Consider the following 25,466-nt stretch of genomic DNA (forward strand, 5'->3'; position numbering starts at 1 on the left):
CAGTTTACTATTAACCACCATGAAAAAGAAATTCCCTTCTTCCCAAATCAGCAAAATACTATCTTACATATTTGTTATTGTCATTCTTGAGTTCAGGCTACAGTTTTGGGTTCATGCAGGCATGGTTTTGTTGCATTGATTCTTCATTAAATTTCCCAGAAAAATGTTTTGACCAAGTAGAATTATATAGCTCTCTGAGAGCACAGAAAATTTTCAGTAATTTAGGAAGACATTCTACAATAAAGGATGAAAGAATGTGCTCTTCAACTAAAAAAAGGTATTTATAGATCCTGCTTGTTTGTGTTAGTTGCAAGCACTGTTTAAACCCACTGTAGCCCAATACATCTTTCAAATAAAAATAATTTTATATCTTTGTCAACCTCTCTCCCTCCAGTGCATTTAAATCAGCTTTCAGAAATCTTTCTATTGCCACTGAATACATAACCCTACCATCCATTTAATTATAAGTACAGCAGCAGATAAGAAAATCAAAGAATATGTTAGTACTGTGATGAAAGAGTGTGAAACAGAAAAAACTAAAAAAATGCTAGCTTCCACTTTAAGTGTTATTCCATTTTCTCCTTCTTCAGTATTACACATATCTAGCATTTATTTCAGCTGGTCTACTGTAACTTTCTCAGTTACTGTGTGCACCAAATTCTCACTATTTTGGACTAAAATCCACTTTTTTGCTACCCCTTTTTTTAACCAGGTTATAACTATTTTTTATGGAATAGAGAAAACATAGTGCCACAATTTTATCATAGTCTGATTTTGTCAGCCCTGGCTATTATGATACACAAAGGATGTCAGGTGTCAGGTCACCATTCAATTAAGGTATCAAGGAACTTATTTCTGCACTTTCCTGCATCTTCTAAACACTTCTGAAGAGTCACTAGTACACCACAGGTACAGCTAGTATATAGTTCAGTCCAGGTACGGTCTGACTTTTCACTATCTCTTCACCATCCTTCAAAAAGCACAAGGGTAATGATAAGACCAATCTACAACCTTAGCTGCAGGACGCAACAGAAACTGTGGGTTACAATGTGAACTTGTGTCTTGCCTAAATATGGGCACATTATTTATGCCTTAAATTTAAAAAATAGCCTCCATATTTCAGTACAGTATTATGTTGCAGCAAGTTGCATGTTGCCTAACGCTTTAATTAAGCAAGTATAAGTAACCCAGCTCTTGTTTTGTTACCTTAGATATCTTCAGCTCAAACATAATTCTATTTTCAACAATATTTATGTTATTTCTAGTACTCATCCAAATGTGAACAGCAACAACCCCTTCTGTGGTTTCAGATCTTCCTAGAATAATATGCAAGTCACTAGACACAACTACTGTTCTGCATTTTAGTAATCCCTGAAGTCAAAAGAAAGGGCAAGATTATGTTTGACCAATGAAAATGTGAAAATGAGCAAGAGCCTTCATTTGCAGTCCACACATTGCCCAAGAACCGAAACTGTACCATAATATTTTACCTCCACCCCACAGGAAATGTAGAATTAATGTGTTTACAGATGACCATGAGAGAAAGGAAGCAGTCCATGAAATCCATGATTTGAAAGTAATTAATGGGTCAAAAAGCTAAAAAGTGCCACGCAAAAACCAGATAATAAGATTACCCTCAGCATTTTTGGTTTTTGTTTTGGTTTGTCTTGCTTTGCAAGTTCTGGATCAAAACATTTCTATATTATGTTAATAAAAAATGTATATAAAACCACTAGTAAATCTGACATGGATAAATTACTCAAATGCTATAAAGAAAAATATTTACCCTCTGAGTGATAAGTACTTTCAGAGGAGACTCATAGCTCTATTCACTCTGGATATAGTCCACCCAAAAGTTTGTTTATACTAGAAAACACATGGAGATAAACAGATAAGGCTGCCTCCAAATGACTGCTCTCTTCCTTACTCTCTGTCCCCCCATACTCTTTATATATGCTTAGGGGTATGCAATTATGCTTTGACGTTGTTAGGTAGTTTCAATAGTCAGTCCGTTTTCTGTAGTATAATTACACCAGCATTAGAAAATCCTGGGAAACTTACCATTTTGGTGACATGGGTGTCATTGTCTACCCTGATCTTTTGAGGTTAAAGATGTCAATTACAACAGCTTCCAAATGTCTTCACACAGGGACAGTATTTGATTGCCTAGTAGCAGGGCAGTAAGCAGTTGATGGCAGCTTTCAAGTTGTCAGTGTATTTATGTTCTGTCATGCTAAAACAATGGATCTGTACTGATTTCTGCAGTCTACACAGATAATGACTTCTGATTGATATTAGGAAACTCATTTATTTAAATCAGGAAGCAAGTTTTCTTCTTTACTTTTTCTGTTGATTTCTTTTCACCCTGGTTTCAGAAGAATTCCAAAAGAGGGACAGAATTTGTGGTGATATACCTCCTCAATCCTCTACTCACACAGCAGACTTCTCAAAGACAGTTATTACAGGGAAACCCATTTTTTCTCTCCAGCTCTGAAATCTTGGAAGCAAATTTACACAGCTACACACCACCTGATGCAGCATACCCACTATCCCTTAATATATTCTATAACTCATAAATATAAATCATTTGCAAACAGAGATTTACCACATCCCCTCCCATTATTTCCTACCTCCACTCCTTTTTCTTGGTGACACCATTCGTGCGAAGAACATAGAGCTGTATTCAGGTCCTGTCCCTTCCATACAAGACTCGGAAAAGCAAACTGGGCCAGGATATGAAGATGCAAGCCCTAGGAGATGTGGAGTCTTTAACCAAAAGTATCATACTCTGGTAATGAATGTATCTGAAACTCTAGGCAGTCTTCCAAAACAGTCTGTGTCTGCTTCAGTGCAAGGATAGGCTGCTGCTAGGAAGGAAACCCCTGTTTATCCTATTTGTTGTCCATCCCTCCTTTATTCTGCTCCTGCCCTTCAATTTCATTTAAGTTTTGCAGAGAAACTGAATCTTTAGCATGCACTCACCAATCACAGAAACACTAGCATTTGCTCCTTGTAAGCAAGAAGAAGCAGAGCAATTCCTTTTAGCCATAGCTTGCATTCAGAAAAAATGGCACTGCTCCTGAGATACATATTACAGTTGCCAATGAACATCAGAAGCCATGTGGTTGCATTTAATAATGTGGTAGCCCCAAAAGCCAGAACCCAAGATAGTTCCAGAGATTCATGATTAAGATAACCATGCTGGACATTCCAGATCAAGCATTCTAGGGAACAGATGGGTCTGGTAGGTTAGTGTTAAACTACCATAAGACAGTGAGCATTCAGCTTTCTTAGTATTGGCAAAATCTCTGATGTAATAACACAGCTAAAGAAATGAAGCTAGAAGCTAAAAACTGTTAATTGTATTTCCTTCATTTATATTTTGAAGAAAAAGCTGTGCAGTACAGCTATATTGCCCTAAAAAAATATACTTGACAGTTCTAAAGAACCTGAATTTCCACAGTGGCATGATTTTATTGTAAGAATTGCCTTCCCCACCTCACACAGTTTGGTATTTTGTATGTGTTAAAGTCATTTTGAAGATGCTGTGGAATCCAAGAAGCAAAATTAAGCAAGCCTTAATGCGTAAACACTGCTTATTGATTTGCTTTTTCCCCTGCCTGTTTTTATAAAGCCATACAAATTAGGAGCACTGCAAGATTCAGAATACATAAATGGACACCTGGGTATTTCCCATCATACTTGTCCCTACTTGTATCATACAAACATATATAAAACTCTAATGCTCCTAAAAAGCCATGTCCAACATTCCCCATGCAGAAAAAGTTTCCACTTAAAAATTACAGTTAGTTTTGCTTGAGTAAAGGCTGAGGAATGGAATCTGAAAATAGCTTTAAGTACAGCTAGGTTTTAGTCATCATCTTGCTTAAAGAAAAACAAGACTCTTTTGAAGATGTGGGACTTTCCTTGCTAGAGGTACTCTCATGAAAAAAGAACTAGCAGCACAGAAAGCAATTAGGCAATGTTTCACCACATGGAGAGTCAGCTGCACTATTAATCAGCACATTTGGGAAACTTCCTGAGTTGTGGCCATGTATGCTGAAGCAAGATTGCAAATATTCACAGATTTGCAATATAATACAAAGGGTGGGCTCTCAAAAAGCTTCTTGATGGTCATGTAGGAGAAAGTATCTGTGGTCCACCATATATTTCTGTCATGTAATAGTGCTCTGATTGATACAATTATCTCCTTGTGAAATTTAACCATATATAATTGTGCTGTAAAACTGAGTACATCACATAATTAGTCCCATATTCACAGGACTAAACCTGGTAGCTGCCAAATACCCAGCTGCCAGCTTTCAATATACAATATGCTCTATAGCTAGACCCACTAAGTGCAAATTCAATTTGTTTGGTTATGTGGAATCAGAGTCTTATGAAGATTAGTGCAAATACCTGTTATTTCTGGATGTCAAAGGGAGGCAAAGAAAGTTCTCATTATTATTTTGTTTTTCATCATCTTCCAAACCACCCAGGCACCATCAAGAAATTTATTCTACCATTGAATTTTCTGATCTTTATCTTTTGGTAAGTAGTAGGTGGGATGGGCTAAGAGTTTAATTTTAGATAGACAATATAACTGGATTTAAAAATAGCACTGCTTCAGTTTTCATATTTTTTAAAGCTCAGCATAGAAGAACGTATTCTTACTTTTTATCCAAAAGGAATAATTTCAAATACACTATGAGGAATTTAAGTTCTGAAAATTTATGTTAGATTGCGACTAGATTTTCAAAACCAAATAAGCCTGCAGTTCCTTTTATACTATAAAAAGCATGTTATTGTCCATTTTGACACAGAGAAACAACCTTGAAAGAAATTTATTTATTAGGTGTTTATCAGTGTGAAACTACATTTAACAAACAAATCTGATTATAACAAGACCTTACTTGGTGATTTTGTCCCAATAAATGTTAACAACAAAACACTTGTGGTTTCCTGTGTTCCTTCTGTAAGTTGTTCATCACACTAGCACATTTTCACTTGGTAAAGCAGCCTTTTTACTGTAGTACATAAATGTTACTTTTCCTATAAAGGGGAAACCTTTCAAGAACACTTAGACAAACAGCCAGCATTTCCAACAACTCAAAACACAGCACTGTTTTAAATACAAACTCAGGACACAGGGGAGAAGCTTGTAAAGCTGGAGGCCTATGCCATGCAGGTGAGCCTAGTTGCCTGACCATCCTGAGGAGAGCCCATCTGTAGATGCTCAGTCTTACTGACTCGACAGTTACACCAGCAATGGTTCATTAAGTTCTTAGGACACCGGTGAACAAAGCAGTCTCTTTCACCCAGCTTGTCTTCATTTGTAACCTCAGAGAGACTGTGGTAATGCTTAGCTTTCAGTGTGTTGCTCCTTTGCTTCAGTGTGTTCCAACAACTGGCTCTCAAGGGTATGGGTCTCATTTGATATGGCAACCATTTCCTCTTTTGGATGTGTTGTTACAGCATCAGAGGATAAAAGTAATGGGAAACCACAGAAAATACCATGCATACTGGGATAATGTCACAGTGAAGCAAAGAAAACTACAATTGCAGATTCTTCCTATGTAGCTGCCGGTTCTCCTGAAAACATTCTTATTCTTTCCATTTTTCTCCTCTAGATGAAAGTTAACTATAATTCTCATTTTCAGTGCCTGAAGTAAGCTGAACTCTTTCTAATTATTTGCTGTTACGTGATATGGTCTATTTGCCACAAGCAACATGCATACTAAGATTAATAGAATTCTTAGAATTCTCCAGCTCTACCTTCTTGCTCCTTCTATTCTATTTTTCAGGAGGCGTGGTAGTTTTTAAATGCACTTGGAAAACATATAACAAATTGATTGTTAGGATTAAGGATTAAGTGATTTGCTGCAAACTACATTTGCTCGCCAAATTTTCAAGGTTGTTTTGTTTTATTAAATGTATTCTATATTTTAGTTCTGACGGAATGCAAAACAAATTTTAAAATAAGAGCTGGTGGACAGGAAAACAAATACTTTGTTACAAAAAAAAAGCCAAGTATTACAGGCAGAATAGTTCAACTTAAAACTGCGTTCTTTAGGTTGTTTTTTTTTTGTGAGACCTCTTCCAGTCAAAAGAATAAACTCGTATATTTATGCCAATCTTCTTGTGATCTCATATACATACTTGCAAGGTGTATTTTAATCAATTTTCCATACAATCAAGAGATTATATCATCTATACCGTGCAGCTTTATTACCAAAATTGCATGTTCCTCTTTGGCTGTTTTAGCTACAGAGCTGTTTCGACTTTCATAAATTTGATGGCTTAACACAGCAATATATAACAACATAGAACTGAAAACTATCATTATGGTAAATCAGAATACAACATGAGAGTTTATAAACCATTGCTTCTTTACAGAAGCCTTCTGCCCTTCCACAAACTCAGTTTTCAAAAACGTAGTCCAAAATCCTGAAATTTGGAAGAATGGTGGCCCTGATGAGAAAAGATTTCTTTAAAAAAATCTAAACATTTATTTGCAATCCCACTTGAGCCCCTGTAACCCTACAGCACCTTGGGTTTAGTTGCCTAATTTGGAAGGATTTAAGGATTTAAAAAGGTAAATTGTAATCAAGAATGAGGAAATTCTGAACTCCATTTGGAATTAGGAGTTAGTTCTCATGGACATTACTTCAGGCATTGTACATTAGACTTCTCACCACATCATGGTTCCATTCTCTCCATCCTCTTCCGTCTCCACACCGGAAAATAAGTATTGCTTTCTTTTGAAAAACCTTGAGGAGTGACCAACTTTACCCAGGTTGAGTAGGCCCTCAGGTGTCTGACAGCCCTAATCGCATTGTAACTGCTGAGTTGGACTAAGATCTTTTCCCTGCAGCTGGGAAACTTGCTGCATGCACAGAACTGACACAGTCACAGATGTCAAGTGGGCTTTTAGCTGCAGAAAGAGTGAAGAATGGCAGGAAGTGGAAAAGCACAAGAGATAAGATGGCATTCGTTCTCCAGTGAGTAATTTAAAGGGTCTGTCCATTTCCAAATGTTTTTTTTTTCTAAAACTTTTGGGAAGATTTTTATCAAGAGACTGCTTTTGAATACAGTATCTACAACATACAGTCACTGCACAGACACCACAAGCAGACTTCTTTATGAATTACTAGCTAGGTAACCATGGCACTGTAAAAGATTGCAAGTGTAAGGTTCAGTAGGGTATTTCAAAAACTTACGGAATATGCATGGGATTTCTGTAACTACAACACAGTGTTTCAATCTTATTCAAAAAACAAGGACAACTCTTCTAACTGACAAAGTTGTCTGTCATTCAACATGAAAAAATGCACATTAGAAATCTTTTGATTATCATCATTGACTTAGAGAGTTTTAACTCATTATGAATCACTAGGAATGCAAGATGATTATCAGTTGTCTGTATCCTCCAGTGCTAAGTAGTTTTAGACTGAACACCACTGAGCTGGCATAATGGGATTTGTATTTACAATGATGGTCGCATTTGTCTCTTCAAATAAATGAAGCCTAAATAGAAGATTATGGGAATACAAGAAAAATAATTGAAACAAGGCCTCAGGGAAAAAGGCCTTTAAACAGCAAGAGACTATTATAAAACATTTAAAGACAAAAAAACCAAGAAAGCTTGGAAGCAAGTGATTTCCTTCTTATGCCTTTTTATAAACAGAAAAGATACATTCTGTTTATTCCTGTCTAACCATTGTTTTTAGATCTGAGGGTTATGCTTTAGTAATGCATTATTATACAAACACACTTCAAGTAGCTTAAAAGACGGGAAATATATTTCCATATAGATTCTTGACAGTAAAGTGCTGCCAGTATAAGTTATTTTCTACACAGTACTCATTTCTGCAAAGCTGTCAGCTATTCTACAATGTATCTTCCAACTCTGCATCATTCCTGTACATACAAACATCTAATCATCTACAAAAATCAGTACCCTTGTTCAACCTGCATTCTGCATTAAAAGGACATGACCTGCATATACATTGAACTGAGCAAGTAAATCTCTAGCTTTCTCTAGCACAATTATTTACATGCCTCTCACATAAAATATCATGTTGGTCAGTCCTTAATTGCTCCAAAAATAGTATTCTTTAATGTTTCATTCTCAGTGGTTTAAGAATTGAGAAACACACACAAATAAAAATCAGTCTATCCATCCATGTGTCAGCAAATATGCACTGGCCAGTCAGATATATTACACTGTAGATCTAAATATAAAATTAGCAACAATGTTTTATAAAATCATAAAAATACTGAAAATCACAGTTGAAGATATTATACTTGCTCTAATCATGTTACTCCTTAAAATAAATTTCCGTGAATTTTAGAAAAGATGGATAGATTTTAAAACAAAGAAAGAAGTGCTCTCCTTTTCACTGCAAATCTTGTGTTTCTGTTGATGGCTATGACATTTGGCTGCTTTTAATATTTTTTTTTTATTTATTTTTTTAGTAAGAAGGAAATTATGCCCATCCCTCTCCCTTTTTGGCAAAATACTGTTTAGGCTTGTGTCCTGGGTTCAGCAGTAACCGTCATTTTCTCCTTCTTAGTAGCTGGTGCAGCGCTGTGTTTTTGGCTTTCAGCCTGGGAACAGCACTGATAACACTGATGTTTTTAGTTGCTGCTCAGTAATGTTTAGTCTGACCAAGGACTTTCTGAGTCTCATGCTCTGTCAGGGAGGAGAGGAAGCTGGGAGGAAGCAGAGACAGGACAACTGACCCAAACTACCCAAAGGGGTATTCCATACCACAGCATGTCATGCCCACTATAGAAACTGGGGGCAGTTACCCAGAAGGGCTAGATCGCTGCTCGGGTTAGGCTGGGTATTGTTTGGCAGGTGGTGAGCAGTTGTATTCTCTTCCCTTGTTATTTCCCTTATCATTATTATCATTGGTGGTAGCAGTAGTAGTTTTGTGTTATATCTTAGTTGCTGCACTGTTCTTATCTCAACCTTTGGGAGTTAAATTCTTTTGATTTTCCTCCCCATACCTCCAGAAGCGGGAAGAGGGGGAGAAAGGGGGGGAGCGAGTGAGCAGGCTGCGTAAGTCTGAGTTACAGACTGCACTTAAACCATGACAGTTCTTTTTGGCACCCTCCTGGGGCCCGAAAGGTTGAGATAATGACAGATCTGACCAGTGTCTAATCGTATGTGTGATAAGCATTCATTGTTTCGGGTTAATAGTCACTCGTCACAATGCTGATTTATTGGCTTTCAAAGTTGTTGCTCTTGATCTCAGTTTCAGCATACCATACCTTACTTACAGCAGGTATTTGCTGTGTTAGTGTTTATGAGGTAGGGGGCTTGGGCTAAGGTTCTTGTCTCATTGTACTTTATGGTAATGACTTGTAACACAATACAATCATTGATCATGAAACTGATCCGGTTTATGCTCCCAGTGTGGTCACCACCTTTATACTTTGGGAAGTATATAATAGAAGCACTTAGCAATTACACATCTTTTTTTCTCCTTCTCAGCTGGTCAACCTGTGAAGGTGACATTATCTTACCTGAACCCAGGACAGCTTGTCTCAATACTGTGTCCTATATCTTTCGAAATGTAGCTGTAAAAGCAATATTTTTAACAATTTGTTGATGTGATATGAAAATGTTCAGCTTTCTAATTAGAGGTTGTCTAATTCTAGCATTGACACATTTGCATGCTCAAAGTAGGACATCTGAATGTGCTAGTCAGACATATAGAATGCATACTCAATGGGAAAACCTAGTGAAAGTTAAAAAAAAAATTGAAGCAGAAGAATTGTTAGGAGCATTCTTAGCTTTATTTTCATGTGCAGGACCATATACTAGTCTGTCATAACTAAACCATCATCTTAGGTTTTGGGAGGGGTTATGGAGAATATATAATAACACTGGAAAATTTCCCAGAAAGATTTTAGGACTTGACACTAAAAAATCTACAAAAAAGAAATAAATTCAGAACTTTGTTGGTTAATCATAAAATACTTTGGAAATTGTTTCTGCAACATGATAAATCAGTGATATATTTAAGCTCTGACGGAAGTCCAAGAAACTGTCTTCAGACTGAGAAAGAGATGTTGAAAACTTTTAAGTACTTTCATGAATACAGAAACAGCAAAAATGGTCAGTAAACAAACAGACTACAAGTCATTGGAAGCTACATTATATAATCCACTGTGAAAAACACCACCACCACATGAACAGAGGATTGCAAAATTGCAGGAGCATTAGTCAAACATAAAATACTCTCCAGTGAGCAGCTTCATGTAGTGGACACATTTTCAAGAGCACCTATAAACACTGGAATGAAAGGTATATAGACTGCTTGAAAAAAGTGGATATATATATATATATATATATATATACGTAAAATAATACACTCTTCAAACATGATTAGATGATATAGGGTCACAAATGTTTCAGAAGTGATCCAGAGATGATCTACAAATTCAAGAAATACTCATAAACCAATAAGGTATAATATCACATGCAGAAATACAGAGTATTGAATTTAGGTATAAATACCCTGTTACACAGAGCATCAGGAACAACCCATTAGAAGCACTGAATAAAATCTGGGTTTACAGCAATCCACAAACTAAATAAGAATCAGCAATATCCCATTTATATATATTTTTTTAAATAGGGTAATATATTACTGGATCAGTAAGATTTTATGCAAGTCACTTGAAGTAATCCTTTTATTTATTCAGCACTCTTAAGATCCTGTGGAAAGACAATGTAGAAAGAATCTAGAGGAAACTATAAAAATGATTGGAGATCTAGAACATAATAATTTGTTAATCTTAAAGAAGTACTGAAATAGCAGCTCTTTTAATGCAGTGAAGTAATGAAAAATCAGACATTAAGAAAATCTTTACATACATAGAAGGCAGTTCCAAAAAAACCCCAAAGATAAACGCAGAAGTACGAACATCTACCAGAGTCATAAACATTAGCTTTGTGCAAACGGATGGACCTAACCACCTTTCCACGTACTGACAATGTGTTTTGTTTTTTTTTTAACTGTCCTGTGGTTCAAAAAGAGAAAAAAAACCACAAAACTAAATAGTTGAAATCTAGAATTGTTTAGATGATGGTAAAGTGACCAATAGAGATTTCCTGGTGAGGATGACAGAGAAGCTGAAACATAGTAAGTTTTATGATAACTCTACTTTGAAAATGCATTTAATACTAATTTAACTGCTGGACAACCTTTCTAAATAAGGCAAAAATCAGAATTGTCTTCCTCATGTTTATGAGGAAGCTTTTAAAACTACTGCCCCACAAAGGTTTCGTTATGTACTGAAGCTAATATACAATCACTTCTGTAACTGATTGACTGACACAGGAGGGTTACATGGGCATTTTATGATTTATGATCATGGTATCTAAACATGGTACAGTGGACATTTTTCTCAAAATCTTTAAAATTAGCTGGAATCCTAGGTTACAATAAAAAGAAGAGGGATTAACTGTGCAGATATTGACAAGAAAAACATCAGTATTGCCTGGGTATTTTGTAACACACAAAGATGCTGTAATCAGTCAACAGTAACAGCTTGAAATATCTGTTAAAAAAAAAATAATAGGTGAATGTTTCCTTGGTAAATATATGTAGAATAAAAGGAAGATTTTTATCTTTTTTTGAATGTCTCTTTAAAATGTATGCAGGTCCCACTGTCTTATGCTCTTCATCCAAAATACTGTTCATTTTCTAAATGTGTCTCTAAATCTTTTCAGAACTAAAAATAAGTTATATTTTTTTTTGTGTTAATTTCACCTCAAGAAAGACTATGTTGAAATTAAAGCATGAAATTTAATGTTGGCTTATGTCAATAGAGTCTGATAAAGGTATATTTAAGCTCTTTCAGTTCAGGAAACTGCAAACAATTTATCCAGATTCAAGTTTGGAAATTGCATTCTTTATGATGCTATGCATTCCATTTAGAAAATAGTCAGGATACTTGCTTTCTGCTTGCAAATCCTGTATTAACTATGTGTTCCAGACAAATTGTGGCAATATAGGAATAACTAGGCATGCATGCACAAATAAGCAAAACTGTGGTGTAGGCAAATTAGGTAAATAAATACTACCTAGAACTATACTGCTTTGTCATGTTGATTATGGTGTCCAAAGCAAAGCAAAGCAAAGCAATCCAAATAGATCTTTTTGTTTGGCAACCCAAACCTGTGAACTGTAAGATGCAGATAACTTGCACTGTAACTTGTTGTATCTAAACCCAAGTACATTTCTTCAGCAATGTGAGATATTTTTCAAAATAATTTCAGCACTTTTCTTCTACCTAAATGAGATGAGTTACAAAATTTGCTATTTTATTCCAGTCTGATTTTATTCAGCTTCAGCACAATTGTCTCAAGCTGTGAAATCATAAGTTTGTGATGTATTTCACTTAATAAGTCCTCCTTTCTGGTTCAAAAACCTATCTTTCAGAGCTATAAAGAGCATCTGGGTGTTTGACAGAGAATGGAAAAAGGAATATCTGTACTTCTAGTGCTGTCCCAGAACATACTGTTTTACTGCTGTCTGATTTCTAGTAGCTGAGATTTCTAATAGCTGACATAGCACATGTATTACCTATCCCCAAATAAACCTTAGAACACAAAAGGACAGTAGATGAATTTGACTGATTTTAGCTGTCATCTCAAGTCAGTACACTCAGCCTTTTCTTCTTGATAATAGCAGACAGAGATTAACATGCAACGTAAATATAGGCTAGCCAATGTCAATGTCCCTGAAGCTACATACAAGCAGGTGATCTTGCACAAGTCATCTGATATCTGTGCTTTCTTACTCATAAGGTGACCAAAGATATTAACCTTCAGAATTGTGCTGGAGCTTTGCAGCAAAGCTATTTCAAGAGCAAAGCTATTTCATACTCTATGAGGCTGCTGAATGCCATTAACAAGCTTAATGTTTTAATAGTTAATAAATCTGATTGCTTACTTCTGTTGAACTTAAAAAGACTTGAAAGCGAGACAGTGTATGAATCAAGTCAACAAATACACTCACACTCTATGTGTTTTGTAGATTTTTTCCTCTCTTTAGCAAGTCAAATTCATGATTAAATGGAGGTTTTAAGCTTTTTACATTACACTGTAAATGAGATTTGAAAAGTAGATTCTTGCTGGGGTTATGAAGTCAGCATAAATAGTCCATCTTGCCATACTGTTTTTTTTTTTTATTATTATTTTATTTTTCTATTACATCATATAACGCTAAAAAACTGTACCTCTAAAATTATTTCTTTATAATCATTCTGAAGTGGAAACAGAACATTTTGTTCCTTTTATACACACACTTATTGGAAACTTTATTAGTTGTAAGGTAATTTCTCTTCCTATATAATAAAACAGGTACAAAACTAATGTCATTTTTAACCATCTGAGCGTTTCCCCTCCAACACAGTTATGTGGGATTGGGTTTACTCTAATCTATTTCACTTTGATGTAACAAGAAAAGGGGCATGTAAATTGTGTGAAGATGGAAACAAAGAGTTGTTGCAATTTAATTTCTTAAATTACTCCAGATCACCAAGGGTACAGATGTCTAAACGCAACATTTTTATATCCATGCAGGAAAGGGAACAAATTTCAGTTCCACAAGTAGCTAATTTGATGTTTCTATACATTTCCTATAAACTGATCATATTCCTCTTCTAAATCAAAAGAAACTTTTCATGTTGCTGAAAATATGTAATTAAGAAAATATCTGAGGAAAAGATATTTGGATTGTGAATGTGACAAGAATTATAGGCTAAATGTAGAAATCTCACAAATAAACAACTTTGGCTATTTGTCCAAATCATTTTCAATAATCCAAACAGGGTTTTTAGACTACAATATTTTGCATAAGTTATTCAAATTTCAAATGTGCTCAGTAAGAGCAAACAGAACAGTTCCAATCTTAAGTGAATGAACGATTAGTCTCGTGAAAGGTATTGCATTTGATAACCAGTGGGTTGAATTGCTGATGGAGTTAGACTCTGAACACACTATAAAATAAACAATGTTAAAATAAAATCAACTCAATATTTTTTTTAACTTTTTTTTTTATACATGTTAAGTGCTATTTTGTTTAACATGGACGGGAAAACTTGAAGAAATACAGGAAACTTCTATATGAAAGATATTTGAAGCAGGAATTCAGAACCCAGAGACATGTTTTGGTTATTAGTCTTTGCATAAAATCTGACATCAACAAAAAATGGATGAGGGAGAGAGAGAAAGAGACAAATATATACTGTTCTTGGAGTAATGTAGTGTTAGAGGAGATTTAAAATAACAAAGGCAAATGTTTAGCTATATCATAAATAATCATTCTGCTCTGTCAAGGAGAATGACAAGGTAACCTAAGGTGTGTCTTCTCCATTGCTGTTTCCTGTTTCTGTGCCTAAGCACAGGATGAAGTTCGCCATGTCCTGTCCTCCCCTTCCCCGCCTCTCTTCTCCCCAGTTACCTGGACTAATTCCTAAGAAAATGGAATTTTCTCTAAAGAAAATAAAGTATCAGTATTACACTTTTCTTTAGGGTGATGGCATAGTAGCCCTGATAACTGGAGTACATGAGGACTTACATTTTGTTTTTCTTCATGTCTATTCCCTTTGGCAGCTAAGGCTTCTGAATGTACTTTCAGCTGTATTATGAGTTTATTAACCAAAAACTGCCAACTTCATGCTGTCAGCTGCTTTCCACAAGTCAGTTCATGCCATTAGCATTTCCCCCCTTTAATTTTAGGAAAAAGATGCCAAGGATGACAACTTGCTTATACAGCTGATGTTCTTCACCTCCTTCCTGGACAAATTTTAGTCCCTGCACTATTTAAACTTACAGTCAGCAACACATGACAGTAACCTGTCTTAACCAAAATAGCAGCACAGAATATTCCACAAGATATCATTGTTTTCTCTGTCAATGTCTTCCATGCAGCACAGTACAAGCGTACAATAATGAATTGCCTCTCCACAGTTAGATCCATTTCATCTGGAATGATACCTAGTACCTTTTCTTATTATATACACCTTGACAGATATCAACAGCAACTGCTGTTTAAGTGGTTATCTCAGGCAACTGAAGAAGGAAAGCAAAACAACCCCTCAGAGTGCAGGAGCTGTAAGTGAGCAGAAAAAGCCCTCCAGCTTTTCTGTTTTGTTTTGGTTTTGGCTTTGTTGGGGTTTTTTTTATCCATCCAGGTTCTTGTTTGGAGCTCTTCTTGGTCTTCAGGTTTTTAAAATATGCAGGTAAACAGTGAAAATTAGAGCTTCATCTGCTATGCACATGCTTTCTCCTTGTTAGAGTTTTATATTCTGTAATCTCATTGACACAAACCTACATTCTCTGGTATTCCATCAATTATATGTGCATATTTCTCCATTAAGGTTCTACAGGAGTGAATGAAAGGGAGGGCAGGGAAAATGTCACAAATATAGTGATTCTACCTTAAACTGAAATTCAAGGTGACATTCTGATCCTGTTACAGTTTTGTGAATATTACTTTGAAATAGGTTATTAGAAACCGCCAGCAACCTACCTGTAGAGATCATGGACCTTCCCATAGTCGATAAGCATGCAGTCTATTCCTCACCATGACTCACTGGCTAACTCCCCTTCTGCAGCGAGAAGAAAAGGTGAAACAATTGTCCCAATCCACAGAGTGCTCGTAATTCGAGCAAGAACTAACCCAAGATGAACAAGACTGCTTTCCCTGGATACATGATCAATGGAGGCCTGAGGCACTGACTAGAGTGTAGTTTTATGGTTTTGTCAGAAGGAAAAGAGAATGCAGCTGCCCAAAGCCACAAAGACAGGCACAGCAAAACATTCCATTCTATCCTACAGGAGGAATCAGAGCACAGAAAGTGAGAAAATTAGGCCAAAATCACAGTCTCCTGAGATCCATTCCAATAGTTAGCGTAGCTTTTTTTTCATCTCAATAATTTTTCTAATAGCTTTGCTACCTAATTTATTAGCCTATCCTCCTATCTCAGTAACAATTAATAGATTTAGCAAGTTTTTGCACCTACCACAGATGTTCAAAAACCTTCATGTATATAACATGTTAATAGACTGCCACAAGGCAGAACCACACAACTGAAATTGTGAGCATACTCCACATAAGGAAAATACTTCTGTTTCTAAAACTTACAGAAGGGAGGCCCAGCTATCCCTATGCTTACTGCCATTTTTTCCCAATTTCAAAAGCTGCAGCAGCACTTCCAAGAACTTTATGTCCACTATGTGCTTCATCTGCTTTTTCCCATGGCTAAAGTTTCTTATATGAAATACATCTCACTGTACTCATGAAAAAAGGAAACTTCAATGTCCACTAGGACAATGGTCATCGGACACCTGTGCAGCAAATGATGGGAAGGATGTAAGTCATTTTAATGGTAATTTTCTTGGCAGGTAAGTGCCTAAAAAGTAAGATGACCATTCCTTAACTTCTCTTTCAAAAATGTTTTCAGCCCTGAATGTATGTGTTTCAAAAAACCAGACATACCTCTGTTACATCTACAATGGCAAACGTTTTAATACTTAAAGAAAAAAAAAAAAAAGGAAAAATTAAAAAAGCTCAGTCTCTAAATATGTCTGATTGTAATACCAAAGAATTTTTACTTTGTTTTTTATTGTAGAACTTTGGAGTCTTAATTTTTCTTTTGAAAAATATTTCAAACAAATGGTAAGAATCACCTCGAAATTTATATAACTTTTAAATTACAAATGTTATTTTCACTAGAAAGGTTTTGGTTAGGTGCAAAGAGTATTATCTCTATAAAAATTTCCTGGGTTTGCATGGTAGACAGCTTTTCTCAGGCTGAGAAGGAAAATGATTCAGATGAGTTTTACTTGTTGATAAGACAGCTTCAGGCTGCAGAGGCTTTTTTAGTCAGACAATTACTATCTAGGACAAATACCCACCATTAACTACAATACTATCTACATTGTGATTTTAGGAGTGAGAATTTGAAATTATATTGCAAATATATTTCAAGAACACTATAACTTCACAATCACACAGTGAAAATATCCACTGTTTGACCTTGGCTATATATTTTATATTAATTTAACCCAACAATTTTAAATCACAAATTTCAAAACTGTTTTAGTATATGCCTGCATTGATTTAAGCTCTGTATTTCTTTCAGACCAACTAAGCTTCATTTAATTCAAGTTAACAAGGAATTTAAGAAATTTTAACGAAGTTGTAATTAAACAAGTTAGAATATATTTTGGAGTGAGCTACTAAAGTTCAGTTCTACAAGTTAATAACGACCTTAATTAGAATGAAGTTCTTATTTATTTCCTTTTAGTTTAGAATTTAAAAGTACACTAATTTGCCTGAATTGTCTGTACTGATTCAAGCCCTTGACAAGACCCTGTTTAACCCCAAATTAACACTTTATATTACCATTATTCGTTTGTTCAATAGATTAAAAATATCAACTTATGTAATGCTGTAGTTAACCTAACAGATCAACCTACATTCTGAGATTATTGTGGCCATTTCCTTTGAAACCTTATTTTGGCTATATGAGTATTCAATTCCTTTAAAAAAAAATAAAATAAGCAAAAACCTATTAGGTAATGTTTAAGATGACTAAAAACAAATTAAGTCATAAAGATGAAAGAGACCATGTTACTGTATTTAAAATCCATTAAAATGAAGTCAAACAACAACCATTTAACTTACATATCTAGTCATGGCTTGACTTTGCGAACAAAGATTTGGGAACGGCTTTTACCCACACTTACTACAAGCATGCTGATGACTAAGAAGGCCAATGTGGGATAGGCAAATCCGGCTACAAAAAGCACAGCAGAAGGTCTCCTTGGGTGGAAGAGGTGGGGCGCGATTCTTTCTGTGTTGTCTTTTCTCCTCGAGACTAGTTCTTCGTGAACTCTCAAAGGAGTCAGCGGCATTATGTATGGTGTGCCTCCAAGTCTCCCGATTGGAGGCCAAGGTGGACCACTGATGGTAGTCAATATGGCCAAGGCTAAGGTATTGTTTCAGGGAGTCCTTATATCTCTTCTTTGGGGCACCTCTCTTGTGGCTACCGGTGGCAAGTTCACCATAAAACACGATCTTGGGGAGGCGGTGATCCTTCATTCTAGAGACGTGCCCTGCCCAGCGCAGCTGCAATTTCAGCAATATGGCCTCGATGCTGGTGACCTCTGCCTGTTCGAGGACAGTGACATTAGACACATAGTCAGTCCAATGGATGTTTAGAATTGTACGGAGGCAGCGCTGATAAAAGCGTTCCAGTAGTCGCAGGTGATGACGGTAGGTGACCTATGATTCAGACCCATATAAAAGAGTAGACAATACAATGGCTCTGTAGACACTGAACTTTGTACTTTTCTTCAGGTGTTTATTACACCAGACTCTTTTATGGAGTTTTCCAAAGGCTCTATATGCCTTTGCTATTCTGTTGTCTGTCTCTTTGTCGATCGTGGCATCCGAGGAAATGATGCTTCCCAGATAGCTGAACTGCTGAACTGTCTTAAGGCCTGACTCGCCGATGGCAATATGGGGATGGTGATAATCTTGTTGTGGTGCAGGTTGGTAGAGGACTACTGTCTTCTTCAAGCTGACTTCCAGCCCAAAAACCTCAGCCGCCTCTGCAAAGCAAGATGTTAAACACTGCAGAGCTGCTTCTGTGTGGGCAACAAGGGCGGCATCATCAGCAAGGAGCAGTTCATGGACAAGATGGTTTAGGGTCTTAGTGTGGGCCTTCAGTCGCCTTAGATTGAATAGGCTACCATTGGTACGATATTGAATATAAATGCCATCTTGTTCGTCGAGGTCTGCTGTAGCCCTTTGGAGCATCATGCTAAAGAAGATTGTGAATAAGGTCGGTGTGAGAACGCAACCTTGTTTCACACCATTGGTTATTGGGAAAGGCTCAGAGAGTGCATCGCCATACCTGACTTGGCCTGGCTGATCCTCATGTAACAGAATAATCATTTTGAGGAACCTGGGGAGACAACCTAATCATTCTAAGATCAGCCACAAGCCTTTCCTGCTCACAGTGTCAAAACCTTTGGTGAGGTCAACAAAAGTTACGTATAACCCCTTATTCTGTTCTCTACACTTTTCTTGCAGTTGTCTGAGAACAAATACCATGTCTGTGGTACTTCTATTAGCCCTGAAACCACACTGACTTTCAGGTAGAAGTTCTTCTGCGATAGCAGGTACTAGTCTGTTCAATAGTATTCTTGCAAGAATTTTACCAGCAATGGAGAGCAGAGTTATACCACGGTAGTTTGAGCAGTCTGACTTGACACTTTTTTTCTCATACAGAGTGATGATGATTGCATCACGAAAGTCTGACGGTATTTTGCCTTGTTCCCAACAGCACACAACTAGCTCATGAAATTTAGCGTGAAGTGCTTGGCCTCCATGCTTCCATATTTCAGGTGGGACTCCGTCAACCCCAGCTGCCTTGCCAGTTTTCACCTGCTGTATGGCCTCAAGAGTCTCTCCCATGGTAGAGGCTAAATCCAATTCGTTTTTCACCGGATGTTGCAGAATGTGCTGGATTCCTTCACCTTGGACTACACGATTAGCACTAAAGAGGGTTTGAAAATGTTCAGACCAACGATTCAGGATGGAGATTTTATCTGTAAGAAGTGTTTGGCCATCTGCAATAGGTAAGGGGCTTTGAACCTGAAATGTGGGTCCATACACTGCCTTCAGAGCCTCATAGAATCCTCTGTGGTCACCCAAATCTGCACATAGTTGAGTCTTTTCTGCTAGGTTGACCCACCACTTGTTCTGGATGTCTCTAAGTTTCTGTTGGAGTTTGCTACATGCAAGACGAAAGGCTGCTTTTCTTACATGGCAGAGTGGCTGAGCGAGGTGTGCTTGATGAGCAGATCTCTTTTTTATCAGCAATTCCTGGACCTCCTGGTTGTTATCGTCAAATCAGTCTTTGTTTTTCTTTGAAGAGAACCCAATGGATTCTACGGAGGACTGCAAGATGCTGTTTTTGATATGTTGCCAAAGTGCTGCAGAAGAATCTATAAGTTGGTCTTCAAGCCTAGTTTGAAGGTTAGCCTGAAAGCTGTCCCTCACTGCAGCTATTTGAAGATTATCAGCATTGAGCCTCCTCCTTGGAATGCCGCCCCTCTTAGGTTTGGGCTTGAAGTGGAAATTAAGTTTGCAACGCACAAGGTGGTGGTCTGTTTGGCATTCTGCACTAGGCATCACCCCCTCCATCTGGTTGGCTAGCCACAGCCAACGGGCATCTTCTATTGCGGTCAATTAAAGACAAAGAGACAAAGGCATACACCTGCCTCCAAAGGTGTGTCCAGATTGACACTCGCACGTTGGAACATCAGAACCATGCTTGATACAGTGAACAGTGGGCGTCCTGAGCGCCGTTCTGCGCTAATTGCCCATGAATTGTCACAACTTAACATCGACATCGCTGCTCTCAGTGAAGTTCGCCTTCATGAGGAAGGTAGCCTCAAAGAACATGGTGCTGGCTATACACTCTACTGGTCAGGCAAACCCAAAACTGAAAGTCATCTTTCTGGAGTCGGCTTCATGATTAAAAACTCCATAGCCTCTAAACTTGAAAATTTGCCGATAGGTCATTCCGACCGTATTATCTCCTTACGTCTTCCACTACACAATAAGCAACATGTTGTTCTTTTCAGCATATATGCTCCAACTCTGCAAGCTGACCCTGCAGAAAAAGAAAAATTCTACTCCGACCTGCGTCACCTCACTCAGAAAGTTCCTATAGAAGATAAGATCATAATCCTTGGTGACTTCAATGCCCGAGTAGGAAAGAACTTTGAAGCCTGGAAAGGAGTACTAGGCAAGCACGGTGTTGGCAGCTGCAATGATAACGGTCATCTCTTACTAGAGTTCTGTGCAGAGCAACAGCTTACCATCACCAACACTATCTTCCAGCAGAAAGACAGCTGGAAGACAACCTGGATGCATCCTCGATCTAAACATTGGCACCTTATTGATTATGCTTTAGTGTGCCAGAGAAATATTCACATATCTAGTATTACTATTGATTTATGATTTATAACTGATCACTGACCTTGTAACGTGCAAACATTTAGCTTGAAGACACATTAGCCAACCAAATGTCCTCAAAGAGCCTTTTAATATGCCAGATGGAAAATAAAGGCAAAGGTTGTCTCAATAGTGTTTGAAACTTAAAAAAAAAAAAAATTAATTATTTACAACACTGAAAAAATTCTCAATACCTGATCTAAAAAGTTGATTCAGCTTTATTACACTGCGTTATTTTCCCTTTCTTAGCGTGCTTAAAATATAGGTATTTATATTTTACACTAAAATATTTATTATTAAATCAGAACAAACTGCTAATTTCCACTAAGCTTGATAATTAATCCATTACAATGAAGTATCACACTCTTCACAGAAATCTTGTTTATAGTCCTTATTTACTCAGATGTGTGCACTCATTATGCCATTTTGATGAAAGTAACCAGCATAGCGTTCCACTGCGATGATGAATTTAAAGAAGGTGTTCTCCATGTTCTCCATCATTCAGGTTCTCTTAGCTCTTAATATAGAATGCAATTCTTTCTCAAGAAAGCTTCGTTTATTTGGACAAACATCAGAAAGATTGGAATGAGTATATGCCCCTTTTTTATTACAAATTACCAAATGGCCATTGAGTAAGGCACAGAACAAGATACAAGGTCAATTCTATCTGCCAGTTCCCTGCAGGACAAAACAGATTTACATTTAATGTAAAAGCCCAGAAAAAAGCCTAAGTGATTAGTCCATGTTAGTGGTAAGTCTGACTGAATTTTTGTCCCTCAGAAAGATGCAAAACAAATACAGAACTCCTTAGTAATGACTTATTCTAATGCGGAATTATATTTTAGCAGAAATGTATTTTAGAAGAGGTGGTTTGAGTGTGCAGATCTGGGATCTGTATTAGGCAAGGATTCACCAAGGAAGCATTTATTCAACCATTCCACTATGAGTAAAACTCACTTCTTTCTATACCAATGCCCAAGAAAGTATGTATGACAGTGAGACCCTTCCACACTCCATAATCCACACGGTATCTTAGCAACTGCTATCCATCTATGGGCTGAAAGAGCAGCTACTGTTTTTCTTAACCCCTGGATTTAACTGTATACATACAGTATGGTTTCACCAGATGCTGGGTTTAGATAGCAAAGGATCTTGCATGGAGTTCGAAGCAGAGCAGATGGTTTAATTTCATAGTATCTAGAAAGACTGTTTCTTAACTCTTTAGTAGACATCTGAAATGAATTGCCATCTTAAAATCACTTATCACTGAGATGTGTCTAAGGAAAGCTTATCTTTTTATTCTAATGTGCATTTGTATTCTTAATTTTTGAAAGCAGTATTAATATTAATTCCAAGTGAACTACTGTATTAGAGTGGGAAAAGTAAATTTCCAACACCAAAGCACAAAAGTAAAAGTACTGTGCCGTCTACAGCTTACATAATATTTATTTCAATTCTTTTAGTTATGACTAGCTCATTGCGGATTGCTTCTGGTACTCTTTTAAAGAACTGCAAATAAAAACATTAACCAGAAACTATGAAAATATAACCCTAAGAGACAGTGTGCTTTGGTTTCATTCTGCAAGGAATATGGTTGTTATTTAAGAACAATCCATTTACACTTTGTCCACTGCATACATTCATTAATATTATGTGTTACGAACAATTTTGTAAAATCAAGAGATGAAACAAAAATAGCTTACTTGCCAATAAAAGCTGAACACATCAAGAATTTGTTCTGTGGGGGGGAAACCTGAGGCATCTTTACAGCAGCTGAGTAATATGATAGATTTCAGAAGTGCTGCTAGTGAAATACTGTTGTCTGATTGCTCTGGCATCAGCATGCAGATTATGACAAGGTTTAATGGTTTCAGATAACAACTAAAGCTGTGTGTGACATTCACTCTGAAGTGAATTTTGCAACTCAAACACATTACTGTTGATGTCTTCCAACTCTCATTTTATGCACTTTTTCTGATATGTGGGTGTATTTTATAGACAAGGGAAACTGATTAAGCAGGAACACATTTGTTGCAGTCCAGAGATTTCCTTATTTGGTTTAATTCTTGTTTTCATGAAGGCAAAGTTGCTATTTATGTTGAACAACCAGCTATTTATCACTATGTGGACACAAGATTTCCTACTAAAATATTAATTTAAGCAAAAAGTTAACAGCAAGGAAGGATAAAGAACATGATTAGCTCTTCTAAAATTGCTATATCCCTCCACATACGCACACACACACCAGTCCTTGAGGACAGCCTCACACCCTCATTTTTTTAGCTTCTCCTTTTATGCACTATCAAAATCTACTTCTTTGAAGAAAAATTTCAACACATCTAATGCTATCTGAAATAGAATTATATTTCAAATCAAACCTGATTTGATTTCATGATCCAATACTACTTCCACTATGCTCCTATCCAAGAATCACTTGGATTAGATATACATACACTATTGCTCAATAAACAAATCATGGCTGTATGCCTGCAGGGTGGGTTATGTTGTGTAATAATCCATTACAGTGAAGTACAGTGACACGATTCTGAGAATGCTACTGCCAGAATTGAAAAGTTGCATCCTCTTTGGGTGTTAGCAAAATAGACATCAAGATAACAAGTAACCAACAGCAGAAGAGGATGTGGTCCAAAACATCCTGTCTGCACTACTTCCAAATGCAATTTCAAGAAACAAAACCCAAATACAAGTACAATATTCAGTATTTCAGACAAGTAACCTTGGGATTTAGAAAATCATTCTCAATCTTTACATGTTAAGAAATCTCTAAGTCACCAAAAAAAGTTAAAATGCCTTATACAAAGAAATCTAATCAGTAAGCACAGGGAATAAGTATGCATTATTACATGGAAAGTCTGTTGAAGTTTCTGTAGCGGTAAATTAGAATAACTTTGACATATACTGCAAGCTTAGAGCATTGTTTTCTGACTTTTCTCAAAATGACTTGAGCTGTAGGTAGTACCATTTCCCCTGTACATCAGAATATTAAATAAACAGCAACTTTAATATAATTTAATATGATTGGAAGTTGTTGGTTTAAATAATTCCAACTGAAGTAAACTTGGATACATTATATTTTTATTTTTCAACAAATACAATTTAAGTAATGATTAATGAGAAAAGGCCACATTTTTTACACTGGAAGTCCCAGATATGCTTTAGTGAAGTTTTCTAACTAGAAGAGGTCTTAGGAATGTGCAGTAGGTATTGTAAAAGAGGACTACGGAAGTCAGAACAAAGGCCTGCCAGGAAAAGTCATTTCTTTATCTAATACCTGTCTGCCAATTGAATCAAGTATCCACAATTTCTCTCCATCTCCCTCTTCTTTAAGTATACCAAGATGAAGAAGTTTATGTGACTGAAAGGACTTTGAAGACTTTCACTTTAAATTGAGAGAATTATGTCATTAACTACCAGAACTATCTATGTACCACCCTTGGAAACACAGCATCTGTTGCAGTCACTTCCCATAAGCGGCATTCACTGACCCAGTTAGTCAGCTTTGTATCTCTGGTCCCCAAGCATCAAAGATGTGAATCTGTCTCGGCTTAGTGGCATCTCTAGAGAACTACATCATATATATTTAACCAGAATCAAAGTAATTTTAGAACACTTGCTGTTACAGATTTTTCTATTTTCTATTTCATGAAATGTATAATCCTAGTTTAACATTAGAGGATATTATTTTTCATTTTTGGAAGCATATTTCGTCTTTGCATGTCTTTAGGTATTAAGGCCTCAATATGTATTCTGTTAATTGAAAGCATCTTAGATCTTCATGAGTCTAAAGGAAGCATACAAGTGCAGCTACAGGTAGAATTTAGCTCACATTCAGAAATGTGTTCTCATAAAAAGCAAGAGTAAAAACATCACATGTACAGAAAAAAGTATCAATCTGATTCTTAAAATACTAGTGGATCCTAAATTCACTGAAGTAAAGAGGAAAATCTCCTCTAATTTGAGAAGGCTTAGAATCAGAATAAATTATCTATGACTCACCATTTTCTCCATGTACTATGAATTGCCCTAGCAACAAGGTCATTCCTTTGACTACAAAACACAGATATATGGAAACTGGGGCAGCTGAAAAAAGTTGCAACATATTTTGTTATGTTGAGGTTATTCAAGTCCCCAGATTACTGGTTTATTAGATGCTGAAATAACTGCACTTTGATTAAAACAGAAATATCTTTTCATTTAACAATGTTTACCACATAATATATATTTTTAGACTAAGAAGTTGATTTAGCAAATTTATATTTGCTTGATTAATTTAATGGCTTTTCTTTCTCTTTTATGTCATTAAATATCTACCAAGAAGTATTAAAAGTAGAAGCTAAATAAAATCTGTCTTTTCCCTGTAGTTCATTCTGGTTTTCACTTTAC

This window comes from Neopsephotus bourkii, unplaced genomic scaffold (genome assembly GCF_033783945.1).
Source record: "Neopsephotus bourkii isolate Nb327-2 ecotype Australia unplaced genomic scaffold, CSIRO-AGI_Nbou_v1 NB_1607, whole genome shotgun sequence".
NCBI classification, from domain to species: Eukaryota; Metazoa; Chordata; class Aves; order Psittaciformes; family Psittacidae; genus Neopsephotus; species Neopsephotus bourkii.